Source organism: Leptonychotes weddellii, chromosome 10 (genome assembly GCF_054177405.1).
Source record: "Leptonychotes weddellii isolate Sample4059 chromosome 10, ASM5417740v2, whole genome shotgun sequence".
NCBI lineage: Eukaryota > Metazoa > Chordata > Mammalia > Carnivora > Phocidae > Leptonychotes > Leptonychotes weddellii.
Genome location: NC_138378.1, coordinates 57,187,533 through 57,202,213, shown reverse-complemented (window position 1 = coordinate 57,202,213; position 14,681 = coordinate 57,187,533). Strand labels below are relative to the sequence as shown.

General features: G+C 43.1%; 1 long non-coding RNA gene across 4 annotated transcripts in view; it reads left to right on the top strand.

Annotated features, from left to right (window-relative positions):
* LOC145723890 (uncharacterized) overlaps positions 1-14,681 on the top strand; it is a 1,084,435-nt gene that overhangs the window by 9,616 nt on the left and 1,060,138 nt on the right. Inside the window, exon 3 of one of the 4 annotated variants that reach the window (XR_014149273.1) lies at positions 1,867-2,195. The exons of the other annotated variants lie outside the window; for them this stretch is intronic. This is a non-coding gene — a long non-coding RNA (uncharacterized LOC145723890). Of the gene's footprint in view, positions 1-1,866; positions 2,196-14,681 lie in introns of those variants that run through there. 4 annotated transcript variants of the gene reach the window in all.

Below are 14,681 nucleotides of genomic sequence, written 5' to 3'. Positions count from 1 at the left end.
TACCACATTGGTTATAATGTATTTTCCTTTTTATATGTTTCTTGATACAGTATTTTATTTAGAACTTTTGTATCTATGTTCATGAGTGAGATTTGGCTAAATTTTCTCTTCTGAAACTATCCTCATTGGCTTTTGGTATCATAGTTAAGCTAGCCGTATAAATGAATTGGAGTGTATACCATTTTTTTTTCTATTCTCCAAAGCGTTTGTATACAGTAAGCATTATTTTTCCCTTAGCTATTCAAAGTTTTTAAACTTTGATTCAATTTATTTAAAAATTAAGGACTTAAAATTTCTATTTCTTCCTAGATCAATTTTCAATAAGTTGTATTTTTCTAGGACTATATTCATTTCATCTAACTTCTCGCATTTTCAACATAGATTATTCATAAAATTCTCTTAGTATCTTTTTAGTGTTTATAGAATGTATAGTGATCCCTGCTTTTTTCATTGCTGGCATTGGTTATTTGTGCATTCTCTCTTTTAAATTTTTTTCTCTCTTTTTCATTGCCTTGATAATTTCTAAGGATTTATCAGTTTTATTGGTCTTTTCAAAGACCCAGCTTTTGGTTTTGGTGATCTTCTCTATGGCATGTTCTTTTCCGTTTCTTTAAGGCTGTTATCCTTATTATTTCATTTATTTTACCGTATTTGGGTTTCTTTTGTACTTCTTTTTTTGTTAAGATTTATTTATTAGAGAGAGAGAGTGCATGTGGCAGGGGAGGGGCAGAGGGAGAGGGGAAAGAGAGAATGCTAAGCAGACTCCACGCAGAGTGCAGAGCCCGATGTAGGGCTTGATCTCATGACCCTGAGATCACGACCTGAGCCAAAACCAAGAGTCAGATGCTTAACCGATTGCGCCACGCAGTTGCCTCTTCTTTTGGACTTCTATAAGGGTTAGGATAGGTTAGGTTAAGTTGAGACAACAAACGATCCTGAAAAAAACATCTCAAGGATTTCTACAACATAGTTTATTTCTCAATCATTCTACCTGTTCCGTCCAGGTTGGCTGGCTTCTTCTCCACATTGTCTTTACCCTGGGGCTTGAGCAGCAGAACAGCTGCTGTCTGGAACACTGACAATCATCATAGCCGAGGGAAACTGAGACAGTATGGTGAACTCGATGTTGAATCTTAAACCTTTTGTCTAGATGTGACACATCACACTCCTGTATGCATTCCATTGACTAGAGCAAGAAATAGGGCTAAGCCTGATGTTGATGCCCAGAGTTGGGTTAGTGAATCTTTGTGAATAATAATATAGTATCCCATGTCTTCTTTTTCTAACTTTTTGAGAATGAATCTTAGCTCATGAATTTTCCATCTTTCTTACTTTGTAATATATATGCATTTAAGGCTATATACTTCCCTATATCCCGTCACCTATATCCCGTGGGAATTGATACATTAAAAACTTTGTTAACATTCGGTTCAAAATATTTTCTAACTTCCTATGTGATACTTTATTCTACTTATGTATTATTTAGAAGTGTCTCTTGGGTGCCTGGGTGGCTCAGTCGTTAAGTGTCTGCCTTCTGCTCAGGTCTTGATCCCAGGGTCCTGGGATGGAGCCTCCCATTGGGCTCCCTGCTCTGCGGGAAGCCTGCTTCTCCCTCTCCCACTCCCCCTGCTTGTGTTCCCTCTCTTGCTGTGTCTCTCTCTGTCAAATAAATAAATAAAATCTTTTAAAAAAAATCTTAAAAAAAAAGAAGTATTTCTTATTTTCCAAATAAACGTGGAGTTTTCTAAGTTGTTTTTTTCTCATTGTAATTTCATTGTATCAGAGTATATTTTATATAATTTTAAGTCTTAGACTTCTTTTAGACCTCACTTTTTTTTTTTTAAGATTTTATTTATTTTTTGACAGAGAGAGAGGGAACACAAGCAGGAGGAGTGGGAGAGGGAGAAGCAGGCTTCCCGCGGAGCAAGGAGCCTGATGTGGGGACTCGATCCCAGGACCCTGGGATCATGACCTGAGCCGAAGGCAGACGCTTAACAACTGAGCCACCCAGGCACCCTAGACCTCACTTTCAACCACATGATCTTGGGAAGAAGACCTCAAGCCTCATATGAGACCCCACCCCTACCCAAAACCTTGATTTCAGCTTTGTGAGTCTCTGAGCTGTGAGCCTAATTGGTCCTTACCTGAACTTCACATCTACACAACTGTGAGAAAATAAATGGGTATTGTTTTAAGGTCCTGAGTTTGTAGTAATTTATTACATAGGAATAGAAAACTAATACAGTGTTTCTTGCTAGTGAATAAATCACTCTTTTTTTTTTGTCCAAAGGTGTCTTCTCATGTTGACACGTGAAGGAGATTTTTAGCTGGATGTAGAATTTTAGACTAGCAGTTTACTTTTAGCCTTTCAAGATACTACACTGTTTTCTGGTTTCCACTGTTGCTGTTGAGAAGTCAGTTGTCTGTCTAACTGTTGCTCCTTTGAAAACAATCTTTTTCCCCCTCTGCCTGTCTTCAATTTTTTTCTTTTTTTTTTTGTTTTCTGCAGATTTATTTTAATGTGCCAAGAATAGATTTCTTATAATTAGTTTTGCTTGGGATTTGTTGTTCTTTGTGATTCTGAACTTAAAGTCTTTCATCAGTTGTGGAAAATTATTTTATGTCTTCAAATATTATCTCAGCTCGTTCTCTTCTCCTGGGACTCCAACTAAATAAAAGTAAGATCCTCTCACTGTATTCTCTGTATCTCTTACCCTTGCTTTTGGATTTTCTATGTTGTCTCTCTTTATTTTAGATCGTTTCCTCTGCCCTATTATCTTTTCTTTTCCTTTCTTTTCTTTTCTTTTTAAGATTTATGTATTTATTTTAGAGAGAGAGCATGCAAGCAGGGGGAGTGACAGAAGGAGAGGAAGAGATTCCTCAAGCAGACTCCCCACTGAACACGGAGCCCAGGACCCTGAGATCATGACCTGAGCCGAAATCAAGAATCAGACGCTCAACCGACTGAGCCACCCAGGCGCCCCATCCTCTGCCATATTTTCTAATTCATTGACTCTCTCTTCTCATGCATCTAAATTGTTGAACCCATCTCTGGAGTTTTTAACATCTCTTACTGTATTTCTGCATTCTCAAATTCTATTTGATTCTTTAAATAATCTGCCATTTTATCACAGAGAGAAATCTTCCTTGACTTCCCACATCCTCACCACAGGCCTGTTCGCATGCCCCCACCACATGTGCTCCCATGGCAACCTGGGCTCTAACAGGCACTTACTATATTCTCTTACATTCTCTCCCCAACTAGACTGTAAGTATCTTGAGGATGATGGATATCATTTACTCTGTATCTCCAGCATTTAACACTGTACGGAATAATAGCAGTCACTCAGTGTGGTGAACTTTAACTACAACAACCTCCCTGACCACCTAACACTGCCGCACTCTAAGAAGACGGAAAACCTTCGGGAAAGTCTCCACAACTCACAACTGTTTGTGTGAGGAGATTCTTCTAAAGAGGGAATGCTAAGAGATGCTCATTTCTGCATCCAGGCTGATGAGGGGGAAAAGCGGAAAGCAAAACAGACTCAGAAATAAGAGGCTGGGGAGACCTCAGGTGAGTAAGTCTCTGAGAATGAGCACAAGTTACTGGGCAAACTCAACTTTTCCAGGCTGTGGAATCAGCTGGGTCTAATCCCATTATAGCCAGACCTCCAAGGACTGAGGGGCTCCTAGCCAACATCTGGGTGGCACTGATATAGTGTATCTAGAAACTCAAGGCAGAGTGGCTTTTAAAAAAGGAATGTTGTACAACCAGTATGCTGATTATGCAGGATTTATGGGTTATGCCCACCAAAGCCACTTTATTTTTGTCTTCCACTGCTTTTAATCCCTTCCAATGGGGGTTAGGTTGGTCTTTTCCAAGACCGTATATAAAAATCCTACCAAGCTCATAAATTTTTCTTGGCACCCTTAGGTAAATGTCCAGGGGTCACTTTAAGTCATAAATGCAGGCTTAATTAAGTAATTAAAAGGGTCCAGCCCAGTATACTAATCAATATATAAATCTTCACTCAAAGATAAGATTTCTCTCCTACTCCCCCAAAGCTAGGGCCTGTGGCAGGTGGGCTGTGGGCAGCCTGGGAGGGAGTTGTGTTTAGCTCCTTCTCTTTCTTATTCACTTCTTCCTCCTCTTGCTGCTGTTTCTGGCCTTTTTTTTTTTTAAGATTTCATTTATTTGAGATAGGGAGAGTGAGCGAGCAAGAGAGAGAGGACCAGCAGAGGCAGAGGCAGGGGGAGAGGGAGGAGCAGGCTCCCCGTGGAGCAGGGAGCCTGATGATGTGGGGCTCCATCCCAGGACCCTGGGATCATGACCTGAGCCAAAGGCAGATGCTTAACCAACTGAGCCACCCAGGTACCCCTGTTTCTGGCCTTTAAGGTTGAAGTGGGGAGTGGTGGAGAGGGAAGGGGGCTAGTCCTGGTAAAATGGCTTTGTGGGCCCTATACCTGGGGACCCATAGGCCATAGGTCCCCTGGCAGATATTTAAAGCCGATCTTGGGGGGTTTCCCTGAGGTCCTGGGAGACTCCCCTGCTGGGTTTCTCTGACTCAATTCCTTCTCCTTCAGCAGGGCCCCCTGCCCCCTGCTTCCTACAGCCTCAGCTCTAGCACTTGTCACCCAGCCTTTCACTGCTGGGACCCCCTTGTCCTCACTGGCCACTCTTGGTTGGGCTCAACCCAGGGAGACTTACCTCTGCCTCCTCCTCACCTGGTCCCCTGGACTTCTGTCTCATTTGAACTGCACCCAGAGGGTTGAGCAGTTTTCACCCAGGTCCTTTTCTCTCAGCCAAGGCTACTTAGTCTTCCAGAACCAGCCCACACCGGGCCATTGTCTATGCCCTGCGGCAGGGATGGCAGTGACCACACCTCAAGCTGCCTGAGTGGTCTGTCCCCTTGAAGCCTCTCACTAGACTGGAGGGGAGGGAGCAGGTGACCCTGCCCATTCCCCAGGGAAGTCCTCCTCACAAAATCCTCCCGGAAGCTCCCCTCTTCTGACTCTCTTATTCCCTTTCTCTGGGTGAGGGATTCCCTGGGTCGAGGACCAAGACACAGCTAACCAGATTTTGAAGATCGCCTTTGAAATCTTTGTGGTCTGCTCACACCTTGCTTTGATGCTCAATAACTATCATATCTTGGCATTTCAATCAAAACCCCACTTAACATCCTGTTGGACTGGTTTTTTATCAGAATGAAACATCATTATTGTTTTTTTCTGAATATGAAATTAAGGCATGCTTCTTACAAAATTAAACCAAAACATAAATGTAAAAGACAGTTGTAGCCCAGTGCAATTTTACCTCCCAGAGATAACTCAAAGACTTTGCTTTATATCTTTCCAGACCTTTTTTCTTTGACACACTTTGACACACTTGCACTTTTATTTATTTTTTTAAAAAGATTTTATTTATTTATTTGAGCGAGAGAGCGCAAGTGGGGAGAGGGGGCAGAGAGAAGCAGATTCCCCACTGGGCAGGGAGCCCGATGTGGGACTCGATCCCAGGACCCTGGGATCGTGACCTGAGCTGAAGGCAGATGCTTAACTGACTGAGCCACCCACGTGCCCCTTGCACTTTTATTGTAATAGTGGAAATGGGATTGTACCATATATAAATTCCAGAGAGCCTTTTCCCTACTGCCATAGGATATGTAAGCCCTCCCATCTCCTATGTACCTAAACCTATGTTAAAGTGGAAGAATTGATGAGAGCCTGGGCAGTTACCTTGACAGACTGAGTATCTAAATGGTCAGTTTATATATTGAATTAAACTGGGTTTTAGTCGTGTGGACTAAATTTAGTTTCCTCTCACTTCGTATCAAGATGGGTGCTTTGGAGGAAGTAAGATGAATCATAGAAAATTAAAGGGCTATATTTATTTCACATGAGGAGTACATATGCAATTCCACATTACAAATGAAATTGATAGGTTGGAGAGTGTAGCCCTTTTCAAGGCTTTTGATCTGCATTTCCACGGTGCATCAGAGGACATTTTTCCCTATATGTACTTTCATAACACTGGATATTTACATTTTTCCAAGTCTCATAGGCCAGATATAATAATTCAGCCTTTCCTTGTTTTTTAATAAGGTTGAGCAGATTTTGCATTAGGATAGGACACTTACTTATTGCCAGGGCTCCCTTTGCCCGAGTGTCCATTTTGATATCCCAGTAAAATCTTAGTAAGTTTTCCCCAGGCTCAGGTTTTAAAGAATCCAGGCTAAAACAAATGGGCTCCAGAGTGGACTGAAAGAGGCCTATCCCTAGATGGCCGTAGGAGAGTAAAGGCGGAAGGAGATACTTCCCAAGGGACCCCTGGAGGCCACCATCGGTGCTGCTTTAGGCCTGATCTGTCACCTTCCCCATGTTCACAGAATCTAGATCACTCCCTCATACCCCCAAAGCCTCATTGCATGCCCTGTCCCTGTAGACACTAGTGACCACAGACCAAAGCTCTTGCCCCAAGAGAGGCCGGGCTACCCATGGACCAATTAATGAGCTGTTACAGATGGCTTGGCACTAAAAGATGGGCTCAACTAGAGCCTTCTTTCTGGGGATTTCAACTAAGAAACCTGGAAAGAATGTGCTTGTAAGCAGTGGGAATAAAGTTGTAAAGATAACAAGATAATGAGTTGAGCCTGGGGCAAGCCCGAGCCAGGCTGAGTCAGCAGGGAGAGAAAGATGTGCAGAGTCAAGGAGCTGTTCCCCTGGACGCAGGGACCTCTCCCTGGCTGGCGGCGCTGCTGGCCTCCTGCAGCTAGGGATGCAGCCCCCGTGCCTGGCTCTGAGAGCCTCGGCCCTCCAGCCCTCTGCTGCCTGCCCCCTGGGAGCCTGCAGCACCTTCAGCTCTGCCCCACACCCCCATTTACCTTGTACACGGCCCCAGCAATCACACAGATGTTGTGTATGCCCACCACAGTTTGTAGCTACAGATAGAAGATGTTCCTGATAGACTCTGGGTTGGGCTTTTCAAGCCACTCAGAACATTAGGGGAAACGTTTTGATTATAAAGGATGAAGGCTATGTGAGCTTTTTCAGAAATGTTTTGAGCAGATATGGAGCAAATTTATATGGACCTTGCGAGAAAAAGAAGACAAAGTGTTTTACACTAAATTCTCTCATTGAACTTGGATGCAAGAGGGTTGTTTGCTTTAGGCCTGATCTTGGCAATCCTGGTATTATATTATTATTAATAATATTATTATATATAATGATATATCTAAAATGACCCACTTTATCCTCCATTTCCTCTGTTCTACCTCCATACAGTAGAGGATGAGCCATCAATCAGTACGGAGAGGCTCATTTAAATACTCTGGAAGGTTCTGGGAATATATGGCAGTTACTAAAATAAAATATTCTTCCAGAAGGATCCGTTTCTATCATTAAAATTTTACCCTTTTTTGAAAAAGAATGCTCTACCAAAAGAAGTCCCTTTTCATTTTAATTTTCTCCATGTCAGGCGTGGTCCTTGAGTGTACCACGGACCCTGAGAACCCTTCTCCTAGTCACTTACAAAGAATAATGAACCACTTGATGACTAAACCAAGGATTTGAGCTAATTCTTGGAGTAAACACTGGCTGGAAAAACTCCAGAAAGATTACCTCTGATCATACAGTGACTATGAATCTGAAAAGTAAAATGCCAATTAAAGTTTTATAAATTAAATCTTATTAGGCGGGCAGAAATGATCACCATAGAAAATGTCCTCTATGTGAAGAGATTTTTATAATGTGAGTAGCCAGACTTCAGTCTATAGTTTATTGCATGTGTTTAGCTAATGGCCTGTATGGATCCCAGTTTCATGAGTCAACACCAGTGGCTCAGCCCAGCTCCCACCTACGCTGTGGAGCCTTCCCCTACCAGTCGGGTTCATGCTCATTCGTCTATGAACTCAGTTTTAACTTGGTCTGTGTCTTACAGTTCTACCCTTTTCAGTTTCGATATTCAATTTCTGCAAGGCTTTTTTTTTTTTCTTAAAGAGATACAGTACTCAATACATTTTAAAATGTCTCTCATGTCTCTTCCCTTCTTTTCTGTTTGTTATTGTAATCTTCAGTATATTTGTAATAATCAGAATTCAAGATAAAGACACAGTAGGTGTCACTGATGGATAAGTGAATGAATTGTTTAACTGATTCATTCACTCATCCATCCCTTCATTTATTATTAAAACTGAGGTTAGATGTTGGGTAGAGAAGGGAAAACAACTATTAATGTTGCTTAGAGAAGAGCAAAACATAATGGTGGGGGCTTGGGGGGAAGATGGGAGAGAAGTCAGGAATAGGTTTGTGAATTGCCTTTTCCTATCGTTCATACTACATTTATATATGAATATATACCATACATGGTCTCTTTCTTTGAAAACATCTTGGAATCATGGTAAAATAAGCTTTTTTTTTTTTTTTTTTTTAAATTAAGCTTTCAGTTGATGAGAGAGCTAAGCTCACAGAAGGTAGGGAACATTCTCAGTGGTCAAAAATTAAGAGGGAGCTCAGTTGAGGGGAGGGGCAGAGGGAATGTTGGATGAGCTGATGTGGAGCCCACCCAACCCCAGGAGTTTACTGGTCTCAAGAACCAAGGCATTTTTGAATGGACCTGTAGCACCAAAAGAAGAGACCTTGATTAACAAAAGTAAAGAGATAGACTTGATACTTCCACATAAAACTAGGACTCTCAAAGGGCTATACCTTTGGTGGAAGTATGAACCAAAAATGAAATGTGCAGAGACGCACAGAGAAACTATGAAGCTGTATCTCTTAGCCTCGCCTCTTGATTGGGGAAAAAATGTTCCCCTGAGAAGTTATATCAGTCTGCTCTTATTCAGGTTTAGAGTTCAATCTTACACTTCCTATAGAAACTAGGGGCCCGCGGGTTGAAAAATTAACTTTAAAAATGGATACCAGACAGAAGCAAACATAAAATCTCTCTGAAGAAACACACCCTCCATCCTGGCCACGCAGGATTCCCATACACAAAGCCCCACTAAAGATGAGCTCATCATCTAAAATTACAAAATGCAGGAGGATATAATCACCATGAGTGAGAGCTAAGAAATTCTCAGGAGGGAAATGGTATAGACCTGATCTTACATAGCATCAGCCTGGCATGAATATTCCACAATTAAAATCTCCAACTCATCAGAAGAATCTGTCAGTAGCTAAAACTGTTTCTTTTGTTTTCCCCAGACAGCTTGTTTAAGAGCACACATCACAGACTAGACTCTGCCAGATATTAGCTGAGCCATTAGCCTCTCCCCAACCCTAAGAGCAAACCAAAAAAATCTAAGCACTTACTGTTCCTTGAATGTCTAGTTTTTTTTCCTCTCTCTCTCTTTTAAATCCCTTCTTGTTAACAGTCTAACAGAGTCTAGAGTCTAAGAGTCTAGCTTCTCTTTAAAATAAGTGAGTATTCCATTTGCATGCAGGTACCTAAAGGTCTCTGAGTTATACTTTGACAGAGTCAAATGAATAGATATAGCAGCAGGACTGGACCACAATAACTTCAGATAATAAAATTCCAAGACTATAAAAAAAGAGTATACTTAAAATAATGAAAGACTTATGCCTAAGTATTTTATATTTTGGGATGCTGTTGTAATGATATTTTTAAAATTTTGTTTTCCATGTATTCATTGCTAATATATGGATATACCATTGATTATTGTGTATTGACCTCTAGCCTGTGGCCTTGCTAAATTCATTTAATTCTAGGAGCTTTTTTCTAGATTCCTTAGGATTTCCAATGTGCATGATCATGTTGTTTGTGAACAAGGCCTGTTTTACTTCTTCCTTAACACTCTGTATGCCTTGGGTATCTTCTCCTGCAGTGTCTTGAAGCTCTAGGGTAATGGTGAATAGAGAGTTGAAGGTGGACATCCTTGCTTTGTTCCTGATGTTAGGGGAAGAGCTCAGTCTTCTACTATAAAAACATTAACTGAGGGTTTTGAATAGATGCCCTTTTTTAAAAAGATTTCATTTATTTATTTATTTATTTATTTGAGAGAGAGCATGAGAGGGGGGAGGGTCAGAGGGAGAAGTAGACTCCCTGCTGAGCAGGGAGCCTGATGTGGGACTCGATTCCAGGACTCCGGGATCATGACCTGAGCCGAAGGCAGTCGCTTAACCACTCCAGGATCATGACCTGAGCCGAAGGCAGTCGCTTAACCAACTGAGCCACCCAGGTACCCTGAATAGATGCCCTTTATCAGTTTAAGACTACCCTTCTATTCTTAGTTTGCTGAAAATTTTGTGTTTTTTTTTTATCATGAATGGGTATCGATTGCCTTTTCCCTCATCTTTTTAGATGGTCATATAGTTTTTCCTATGATCATGTAGTTATTTAAGTCCTAAAGGAAAAGAACTGTGAACCTTAAATTTTATACACAGCCAAATTTTCATTTCAATGAGAGAGAGTAATAAAAATGTTCTCGGGCATGTTATGAGAAGTTTGCCACATAAAAAGCCACAGTTGAAAATACCTTTAATGGAAGTGTTCAAGTAAGAGAAACAAATCCGGGACAACCTTCAAGAGACATGGGATGTCAGGGTCATCTAATATTTTGATAAATATACTGCTGTTAAAAAAAAAGTCTAAGATTGAAGAAAAGAGAATTTTTTTTTAAAGATATTTTATTTTTCATTTGACAGAGAGAGGCATGGGGGAGTGTCAGGCAGAGGGAGAGGGAGAAGCAGGCTCCCTGCTTAGCAGGGAGCCCAGTGTGGGGCTCAATCCCAGGACCCCGGGATCATGACCTGAGCTGAAGGCAGACGCTTAACGACTGAGCCACCCAGGCGCCCTGAAAAGAGAATGTTTAGCCAGAAGAACTAATGTCAAAAATTCCAAACAAGAACAACATGATGGCGGAAGAGAGGAGATAAAAGGAATATTAAGAAATGCTAACGTGTTTAACTTAGTAGGGGGAAGGTATATCTGCTTCGAAGTTTAAGAAGTCAACAGTCGGGCGCCTGGGTGGCTCAGTTGGTTAAGCAACTGCCTTCGGCTCAGGTCATGATCCTGGAGTCCCGGGATGGAGTCCCGCATTGGGCTCCCTGCTCAGCAGGGAGTCTGCTTCTCCCTCTGGCCTTCCTCCCTCTCATGCTCTCTGTCTCTCATTCTCTCTCTCTCTCAAGTAAATAAATAAAATCTTTAAAAAAAAAAAAAAAAGAAGTCAACAGTCATGGGATTTTTCACCAGAAGCCATGAGTTCTTTGATAATAGTCAGGGATGGAAGAAGCAAAGTCATTAAATCCAGATGGCCATCATTTCCACCACCCCCATGTACAGTATGTCTGAATTCAGAACATCCAATAGAAGCCAAACTCCACTGTGTTTCACTCTTATCAGAAATAAGAATAAGAGGAGAAATATGAAGCCCTACCCCAGTGTCTTGATTAAAGCAGGTTTTAGTGGCATGAGTCGTTTGAATTGCCCCTTTTGTGGTTATCTTGTGCTTTGTGTATCCTGGGACAGTGCATCTTGGTAAAATGCAGGGTGCCATTTCATTGTATAAAGTAGGGAAGGGAGCATGATCACTAAAAGGGAGGCTGGAAAAGAGAAGTGGCTTCATGTTCTAAGGCAGGTCCTTGTTGGGCAGGTCAATTTTAGCAAAGAGTGCGTGTGTGAAAACAGAAGGCCTGGAAAGTAATCTTTAAAACTACCCGTGCCTGGGCACCCCTTGGAACGTCTGCATGTACTCTGAGAGGTACTCATGCTTCTTGGGAAGAGTGACAGGTCATTGTGACGGAATGAGGAACACAAAGAATGTAAGATAGGCTGGCTGGCTGGTTCTGATGGCTTTAAGCATAAGAGAGCTTTAAAAAAATTAGGGGTGTCTGGCTGGCTCAGTTGGTAGAGCATGTGACTCTTGATCTCAGGGTTGTAAGTTCAAGCCCCATGTTAGGCATGGAGCCTACTTTAAAAAAAAAGTTAAATTGAAAAAAATCGCAGACCCAGAATTTTAAATTCTTAGCTCAAACTACAGAGCCTCTAGGAATGTCTTAAAAAAAAGTCTCTTTTCTCTTAGAGCTGCTGAACGTAAGCAGCTAAAATCCAGATGCAGTGTCTGATACCATGGGAACCTATATCACAACCTAAGATGAATTTATAAACCAATCATGTCCTTCATGAGAAAGTTAAGGCATTGACTAAAAACATATGGGACCTTGGGAATTAGAATGGGGGAATCAATGAATCTGAGTACCTGGAATTCGTAAAAGTCACTGGACTCAAATGTGAACTAAATTTATGAAGGTGAGGTCACCGGGGCTTATTGCCAGTGGAAGCAGCTTCTTTCTCCCTTCTATCCTCGGATCCCTCCCTTCCTGGTGTCCTCTATTAGCTGAGCCAGCAGAAGGCAGCTGACGGAGAGGCTAGGAAATGCTGTTTGCTGGAGCTAGCCCCCTTGTGATGCAAAACACAATACAGAAGATGGAGGAATGGCTCTGAAGACAAGTATGCCCAGGACAGTCACCCCCTGTGCTTTCTGCATGTACCACTAATGTCAGAAGCCTTGCCATGGCCTCTTATTGTGAAGTGGGGTGTACTTTGCATTCTCCTCATCCCCGTCCCAAGCTCTCAACCTGGTTTGCTTTGCTATTACACCTGGCCCCTGGGAGCGCTTGGGAATTCTTGCCTCCTTTTTGCTGAACCATGCTGGGGACTGGGGACTCCTGAAGGATGCTCTTAGGCCCTAGACATCACCCTCAGTATTGCTTCTCATTGTTCAGGTCCCATATTGGGCTCCCAGGGGCTTGCCATCTCCTGGAAAACACCTGGGGAAGGTAGGGACACTGCCCTGGGCTCTTCTCAAATCCCACCCAAGGCATGAGTCCTTGAACCAGCTCGGGATCATCTCTAAAGGGATCCTGCCCAAAAGGGTATCTGCTAGAGTGCTAGGGAAAGCAGATACTGAGAGAGGACCAGGAGCTTTCTGAAGGGGAGGTGTTAAGGGAACTGTAGTGAGGATCCCAGCTGGGAAGCCACAGTAGCAAATGGAGAAGGGGAGGAGCCAACTTACTGTACCAGTCAGGTAGGAACTTATCTCCCACCACTCTCCAGTCCTTCCCCCCTCGGCCCTGGTGTGGTCACTGATGGCAGCTAGCCAGAGGAGGAAGAGCTGGGGATTGAGAGAGAGGATTTGTTTGTTTGTTTATTTATTTATTTATTTATTCATTCATTCATTCATTCAAATATAAGATATTCTTTTTTTTTTTTTTAAGATTTTCTTTATTTGTCAGAGAGAGAGAGAGACTGAGAGCACACAAACAGGGGAAGGGCAGGCAGAGCAGGCAGAGGGAGAAGCAGGCTTCCTACTGAGCAAGAAGCCTGACATGGGGCTTGATCCCAGGACCATGGGATCATGACCTGAGCTGAAGGCAGACGTTTAACTGACTGAGCCACCCAGGTGCCCCTCTTTTTTTTTTTTCAAGATGTTATTTATTTATTAGAGAGAGTGCACAAGTCAGGGGAGGGACAGAGGGAAAAGGGAGAAGCAGACTCCCTACTGAGCAGGGACCCAACATGGGGCTCCATCCCAGGACCCCGGGATTACAACCCAAACTGAAGGCAGACACCCAACCTACTGAGCCACCCTGGCACCCTAATTTCCAATTTCAACTAGACCTTCAATTCAGGCCAGAAAGCCTTCAGTTTGCTTTCCCAGTTACACCATGATAATTTCAAACTTTAACCTGCTCAGTCTCCCTACCCCTCCTCCAATCACAGCACTGTCAGAAAACAGCCATGCCTCCCAAATCTCCGGCTAGTACCCATCTGGGCTGTGGATCCTCTCTCTCCCGCCTCCTTAGTAACCTTGGCCTTTCAATTTTGTCCACTCTGCTGTCTCTTCAAGCTCATCTTTGCTGGCTCCTTTCCAAAAGGATGTAGGCATACACATGGCACTCCATCTCAAAGACGACCCTTCCTGAATCCTGTGTCCCCTCTAGCTACTTTCCTTTCCCTTCACAGCCAGTGCTTGGAAGACTTGCCCATATTTGCTGTACCCGGAGCTTACCTACCCGCTGTTTTTCGGGCACTGCAATCTGGCTGCTCCCCAGTCCTTCGCATTAGCTGCTCCTTGAGCCCCCCCCCACCCCCCCTTCACCCCCCCTGCCACTGACCTCACTTTGATCAGTTCAGCTGAGCCCACATCTCCCTTGGCCTCTGTATCACTTAGGAATGCTTTGGAATGCAAGTGACGGTCTTACAGTAGCTTAAGCAAACAGGAGTTCTCCCCACCTAAAAGGTATCTGGCAGCAGGCAGCTGCCACTGCTGATTCAGCAGACCCAGAGCATTGGGGGAGCCTTTCTGAAATTCTCCCTGACTTCCTTCACAGTTGAGGATGACTGCTGAGGGGGTACATCCGGATCCACTCGGGGCTGGAAGAAGGGGAAAGGTCTGCACCAGTCACTTAGCTCTTTTATCAGAACTGCAGAAGATTTCCCAGGTTTCCCTGTATCTCACTGCCAGAACTCTGTCACGTGCCCGTCTAGCTGCCAAAAAGACGGAAAAGTGAGTATTTAATGTTTTTAGCCTTTATTGTGGAGACTGACAGGAGGAAGAGGGTGGACAATTGAAACTGGGTTCCACCCAGTCTAACTCACCAGAGTCGGCATGGTGCAGCTCTTTGGTTACCTACAACCCACTCACACTCCTTTCCCATATACA